Raw genomic sequence first — 7,016 nt, 5'->3', positions numbered from 1 at the left:
GTAATATAAATGGGAGAACTATGGTTTCTAACAACAGATTGTAGTTCGAAAAAGAGTTGTCGAATAATAGGTTGATTGGAGTTTATGGTGGAGGTTTCTATATTTTTTAAATACAAAAACTGAATATATAGAGTCAGAGACTATATTAATGGGGTAAGGATGTAGGCAAATAACTTGAATAAGAGCATATAATTTATTTTGTTGAGCAGAATGAAATTTAGTATAAAAGACTTTATATTCCTTCTTGAGAGTCCCTTGGACTCCAAGGAGATCCAACCAGTCCGTTCTAAAGGAGATCAATCCTGGGTGTTCATTGGAAGGACTGATGCTAAAGCTGAAACTCCAATACTTTGGCCACCTCATGTGAAGAGTTGACTCACTGGAAAAGACTCTGATGCTGGGAAGGATTGGGGGCTGGAAGAGAAGGGGACGACAGAGAATGAGATGGCTGGATGGCATCACCGACTCGATGGACATGAGTTTGAGTGAACTCCGGGAGTTGGTGATGGACAGGGAGGCCTGGCGTGCTGTGATTCATGGGGTCGCAAAGAGTCGGACACGACTGAGCTACTGAACTGAACTGAACTGAATCTAGCTAAAAAAATCAGCATAAGTTTCATTAGGTCCCTGAAAATTTTAGTGTAGCTAACTGTAGGCTCCCCTTGAGGAGTAATTCGATCCAAAGCTTCAAGGGCCACTGTTTTTAATTGTTCATGTAACAAAGGAGGGCACTGTATTTGAGCTTCTATAGCGTCAAATTGTCCTGTACAAGTTAGCATCTCAAAAGTAATTTGATTTTCGGGAGCGCCAGCTTGAGCATTTCTGTTAGCATGATCTCTGGCTATATCATGAAACCACATTATCCACTGAAGATATACTCCTGGTTTAAGGAGAGCTTTTATTAAAGTTCACCAATCATGGGGAATAAAATTTCCAAAGAGGATGTTATAGAATTTAGAAGTGCTTTAGTAAAAGGTAAATGTGGGCCATACATAGTTATAGTTTTTTTTAATTTGTTGCGTGTGATAAAAGTTAATACCCTCATATTGAGGTATTATGTACCCTTGATCATTAGGATTTCTAAAAACTGGAAAGGCAGAGAAACCATCGGCTTCAGAGACTTGTGATTGCAAAGCCAGCAATTCAGAGAGCCTCTGTCGTGAAGGAGAGTGAGTAGGCAGCAAATTTTTACAATTAAGAGTATGTGGTAAAAACTTATTATTGTCATTCAGAAAGGTGTTGTCAGTTTTAATGTCAAAAGGTGTCTTAGGGGAGTCATCATTAGGTTCTAGCAAGGGAGAGAGTTTGGGATTTGTGCCCTCTGGCAGGGGAGGAGCACTTGGAGCAACTGGGGCAGGGCTTGTAGGAAAACTCTGAAATATTTTATGTTGTTCTAATTGGGCCTTTTGGAAGGTTTCTTCATCTAACTCATTTTCATGTAATAAGTGTTCTGCTTGTTGCCGAATATCAGGAGGGCTAAAATTACCTTGAAATGGCAGAATCACAGCTTTAATGAGAGCCCATAGGGACAGAAATCTATCAGAATGTTTTCCTTGTCTGGCGACTCATTCAACATTCTCTTTGACCTGGTGCCAAATCTCTAAATCAAAACTACCTTCAGGAGACGCCCGGCTCCGGCGGCGCAGACACGAGAGACGCCCGGCTCCAGCGCAACCGACCACGTGCAGAATCGTGGCTGAGAGGAGCTACCCCGCGCCCAGGGTTAGGGCAGTGGCCGAGAGGAGCTGTACCACGTCCAGGAGGCGGTGGCTGCTTGGGCACCGGAGGGCCGAGAGGAGCTGATCCACATTCAAAGCAGGAGGGGCGGCCTTGAGGAGATACCCCTCGTCCAAGGTAAGGTACAGCGGCTGCACCTTGCTGGAGCAGCTGGGAAGAGATACTCCACGACCAAGTGGAATATAAGAATCCAGTGTTCTGGGGAGGAAGGAACAAGATGGCGGAGGGATAAGACGGCGAGACCACTTTCTCCCCCACAAATTCATCAAAAGAACATTTGAACGCGGAGTAAAGTCCACAAAACAACTTCTGAATACTGGCAGAGGACATCAGGCTCCCAGAAAAGCAGCCCATTGTCTTCTGAAGGAGAGAGAAGAAATCCAGCTCCACCCACCAGAACACCGGGGAACCCGGACAAGTCACCCGTCCAACCCCACACACAGCGAAGAAACGACATAATAAAGAGAACTCCACAAACTGCAAGAAGAGGGAAAGGCCACCCCAAGCAAAGCAATATAAGCAAGATGAAGAGGCAGAGAAATACCCAGCAAGTAAAGGAACAAGATAATTGCCCACCAACACAAACAAAAGAAGATATAGGGAATTTACCTGATAAAGAATTGCAAATTTTGATGGTGAAAATGATTCAAAATCTTGAAAGCAAAATGGAGTTACAGATAAATAACCTGGAGAAAAGGATTGAGAAGATGGAAGAAAGATTTAATAAGGACTTAGAAGAAATAAAAAAGAGTCAATATACAATGAATAATGCAATAGATGAGATCAGAAACACTCTGGAGGGAACAAACAGTAGAATAACAGAGGCAGAAGACAGGATAAGTGAACTAGAAGATAGAATTGTAGAAATAAATGAAACAGAGAGGAAAAAAGAAAAACGAATTAAAAGAAATGAGGACAATATTACAGACCTCTGGGACAATGTTAAACGCTCCAACATTCGAATCATAGGAGTCCCAGAAGAAGAAGACAAAAAGAAAGACCATGAGAGAATACTTGAGGAGATAATAGTTGAAAACTTCCCTAAAATGGGGAAAGAAATAATCACCCAAGTCCAAGAAACACAGAGAGTCCCCAACAGGATAAACCCAAGGCGAAATACTCCAAGACACATATTAATCAAATTAACAAAGATCAAACACAAAGAACAAATATTAAAAGCAGCAAGGGAAAAACAGCAAATAACACATAAGGGGATTCCCATAAGGATAACAGCTGATCTTTCAACAGAAACTCTTCAGGCCAGAAGGGAGTGGCAAGACATACTTAAAGAGATGAAAGAAAATACCCTACAGCCCAGATTACCACACCCAGCAAGGATCTCATTCAAATATGAAGGAGAAATCAAAAGCTTTACAGACAAGCAAAAGCTGAGGGAATTCAGCATCACCAAACCAGCTCTCCAACAAATGCTAAAGGATCTTCTATAGACAGGAAACACAGAAAGAGTGTATAAACTTGAACCCAAAGCAATAAAGAAAATGGCTACGGGATCATACTTATCAATAATTACCTTAAATGTAAATGGGTTGAAATTTTCAAAAAGGCTAGGAAACAATTCTCATAGCCATCAATAGTTCAGTGTTGAGTTCATGAATAGTTTTTAAAGTTTGGGACAAACTGTAGTATTTGCTATTTGAAGTACTATTTGTATTTGGCATATTACGATGTAACATTGGTCTTCATTTCCAACTTAAAACGCCTAAAAATGCCTAACAGGTTTTTAGATTTGTGAATTTTAGTTGAAATGTATTTTATGATGTTACTAAACCTGCAGAAATATTGAAAGATTTCAGAGGACTTATTCACTGTACATTTATTTTATTTATAAAAGTTATGAACTGTAGAAAGTTTTACTTGTTGGGTCAAATGCTTGTTGCTTCAAATGCTTGTTGCATTTGAAGTGCTAGTTACAAGAAAATCAAATACCTTCAATGTATAAATGCTATTAAGTTTTTAAAGGACTCTGGATATAAGTAAGTTTGTTTAAAGAAATTTCGTCTGTTCAACTTGAATCAGCTCTGTCAAACATTAATTAGAAGCCTCATCTAAAAAAATAAATAAATAAATAAATAATGGTGGTGGGAGGGAGGGTTGGGAAGCTGGCTGGAGGTGGAGGTGGTGAAGTTTATAAATCTAATTAAAAATGAAGTTGCATTTCCATCTTCCAAAACCACCCATCCACCAGTGTACTGTGTCACTAGACATTATGTACGATTTTACTTTGCGACAGAAACCATTACATTTAAAAATTCATTACAGCAAGGTTAGTTAGACACATGATGGATGCAGCTTTAATCCTGCCATATATTATTACAGTTAAAATGTAAATGATGAAAAATATTTTGTGCTTATCAGCATTTATGTGGAAATGTGTTTTATAGTGATATCTGGTCCCATCACTTCATGGGAAATAGATGGAAAAACAGTGGAAACAGTGTCAGACTTTGTTTTTTTGGGCTCCAAAATCACTGCAGATGCTGATTGCAGCCATGAAATTAAAAGACGTTCGCTCCTTGGAAGGAAAGTTATCACCAACCTTGATAGTATATTAAAAAGCAGAGACATTACTTTGCCAACCAAGGTCCGTCTAGTCAAGGCAATGGTTTTTCCCGTGGTCATGTATGGATGTGAGAGTTGGACTGTGAAGAAGGCTGACCGCCGAAGGATCGATGCTTTTGAACTGTGGTGCTGGAGAAGACTCTTGAGAGTCCCTTATACTGCAAGGAGATCCAACCAGTCCATTCTAGAGGAGATCAATACTGGATGTTCATTGGAGGGACTGATGCTAAAGCTGAAACTGCAATACTTTGGCCACCTCATGCGACGAGTTGACTCACTGGAAAAGACTCTGATGCTGGGAAAGCTTGGGGGCGGGAGGAGAAGGGGACGACCGAGAATGAGATGGCTGGATGGCATCACCGACTCTGTGGACATGAGTTTGAGTGTACTCCGGGAGTTGGTGATGGACAGGGAGGCCTGGCGTGCTGTGATTCATGGGGTCGCAGAGAGTCGGACACGACTGAGCGACTGAACTGAACTGAACTGATGGTGTTATATTTCTATTATTGTGATGAAAAAGAAAGCAATACAAAAAGACGAAGTGTTTATTAAAACATGAAAAAAAAAAAGAAAGAAATGGTTTTGTAGCACTGAAGAGATTATAGAAAGTAAATAAGCTAGATCAGACCTGTTTTATGTAGTAATTTTATAGTTTATTTTAATTATTTCAGTTGTAAAATATTGTTATACTGTTAATTAGTTCTGATTGTTCATATTAAACTATTGAAATGCAATAAATAAATAAATAAATAAATTTTGAAAAAAAAAAAAAAAAACTACCTTTATCAGGGAACCAAGGGTTACACTCAACCGCTGTCTGAAGGCAAGCCTCTATTAGCTGGCATGAAACTGCGAGTCCCTGAACTTTAAATAAGTGATGAAGTAGAGTAGAAAAGTGATGGGGCTTTCCAGCCCTTTGACCCATGTCTTAGTACTTACCGACCTCCATAGGTCCTTGGAGTCACTCCGTCCGAATTGGCGATGTGTACCAGGCTGCCACTTGTTGAGGTCCTTTAATGGACCAGAACCTGGTGGTCTGGAGTCAACGATAAGAAAGTAAAAGAGAGAAAGAGGCTGATATTCCTTGGTTTGCGCAGAAAACCAATAAAGCTCTTGACACAGGGCTTGCGTCGCTCACGAAGGCACCGGATGCCCTCTCAAGGGGGTGAAGGCACAGCGCGCCTTCTTAAGAGGGTCTTAGAAGCCCAGGCAGAAGAGTGAGCACGACGGGTTGCTATGCTCCAGAGAATTAGCCGGGCAGGGGGAGAGAGAGAGAGAAAGAAAGAAAGATACGGGGACCCAAGTTCTGATGGAACAAGGGTGTTTTGTTCAACATAGTGTGGGCATATATACTGTCTTACAAGGTGGCTTTGTTCAGCAAAGATAAAGATCAAAAGTCCAGACTTACAAATTATCAAGGAAACAAAGCAATCCATATCAAAGAGAGAGGGTTGTAAATAATCACTTTTATGCTATGGTTCATAAAAAGGAAGAGGGTCATAAATAGTTCGTTCGTTCCGTTGCTCAGTCGTGTCCGACTCTTTGCGACCCCGTGGACTGTAGCCTACCAGGCTTCTCCGTCCATGGGATTCTCCAGGCAAGAATACTGGAGTGGGTTACCATTTCCTTCTCCAGGGGATCTTCCCGACCCAGGGATCGGACCCAGGTCTCCCGCATTGGAGGCAAACGCTTTAACCGGGGAAGCCCTCATAAATAGTTACTTACCACCATATGGAAAAACTAACGAAGGAAATGCATGCATTTCTCAGCCCCAGGAGCGGTTTGCCACTCCTCTTAATTCCTGAATATTCAGGAATTAATAAGGAACAGAGGATTCACGACAGATCCAAAAGAGCACACAGGAAGCCTCCTGTTAAAAGCTTCCTGACAGTGAGGGTGGTAGCCCTTTTAATCCTGCAGCACTGATATTTACTGATAAGACCAGTGCTTGATGCTGTGCTTGTTAGATTTAGGGCCCCTCATAAAATAGCTGAGAGAAGGAATCTTTCTGCCCATCTATTTCTGTCTAAGCTCTCACTAGGGATGTAACTTGAGGGACATGGCACCAGTTTAACGTGTAGAAGAAGGAAACACCCAGGTCAGCTCTCTGGTAAGGAGTGAGAGGAAGACATGGAATTTTTAAAAAGTCCATACCTAGTTGGTGATTGATACAAACCCTCTCAGGTCTTTTAAAGCCATTTGGAAGCATTTATAAAAAGAACAGATGAGGAAGAGCAGGCATTAGTTGGACCCTCAGTTGTGGATGAACCATTTATAGATGCAGATGGGAGGGAATGAGTGTGTGAGGGGACATGCAGCCAGCAGGTGGGTCTGCTGGGTGGGGCGTGAACCCAGCTGACTCCATTGCGGTTTTCAGTGTACAATTCTGCCAAGACTGAAGACACAGAAGGCAAGGGGAGAGCAGGACACCTGGGCAGACAGCTTTCATAATGGACCAGGATTCTAGAAAGGTCTTTAGCCTCTGTTGTGAGCCTCATCTCTATGAGGAGGTCAGTTAGTTACACTGAGATCCTGCATGTGTAGCGGACACCCAGAGCCAGCTCAGAGTAGGCGCTCACTAGCAAGTTGCTCAGGCAGCTGATTCTGCCCTGCTGTGGGGAAACTAAGACAGACGCTCGGTCCAGCCTGAGGCATCCACTGCCCTTCTATCTGGTCCATGACTCGCTTCAGCCCAGGCA

Source organism: Moschus berezovskii, chromosome 14 (assembly GCF_049115385.1).
Source record: "Moschus berezovskii isolate FMDL1 chromosome 14, NW_MosBer_1.0, whole genome shotgun sequence".
NCBI lineage: Eukaryota > Metazoa > Chordata > Mammalia > Artiodactyla > Moschidae > Moschus > Moschus berezovskii.
The sequence above is the reverse complement of the archived record's forward strand: the minus strand, read 5'-3'. Positions refer to the sequence as shown.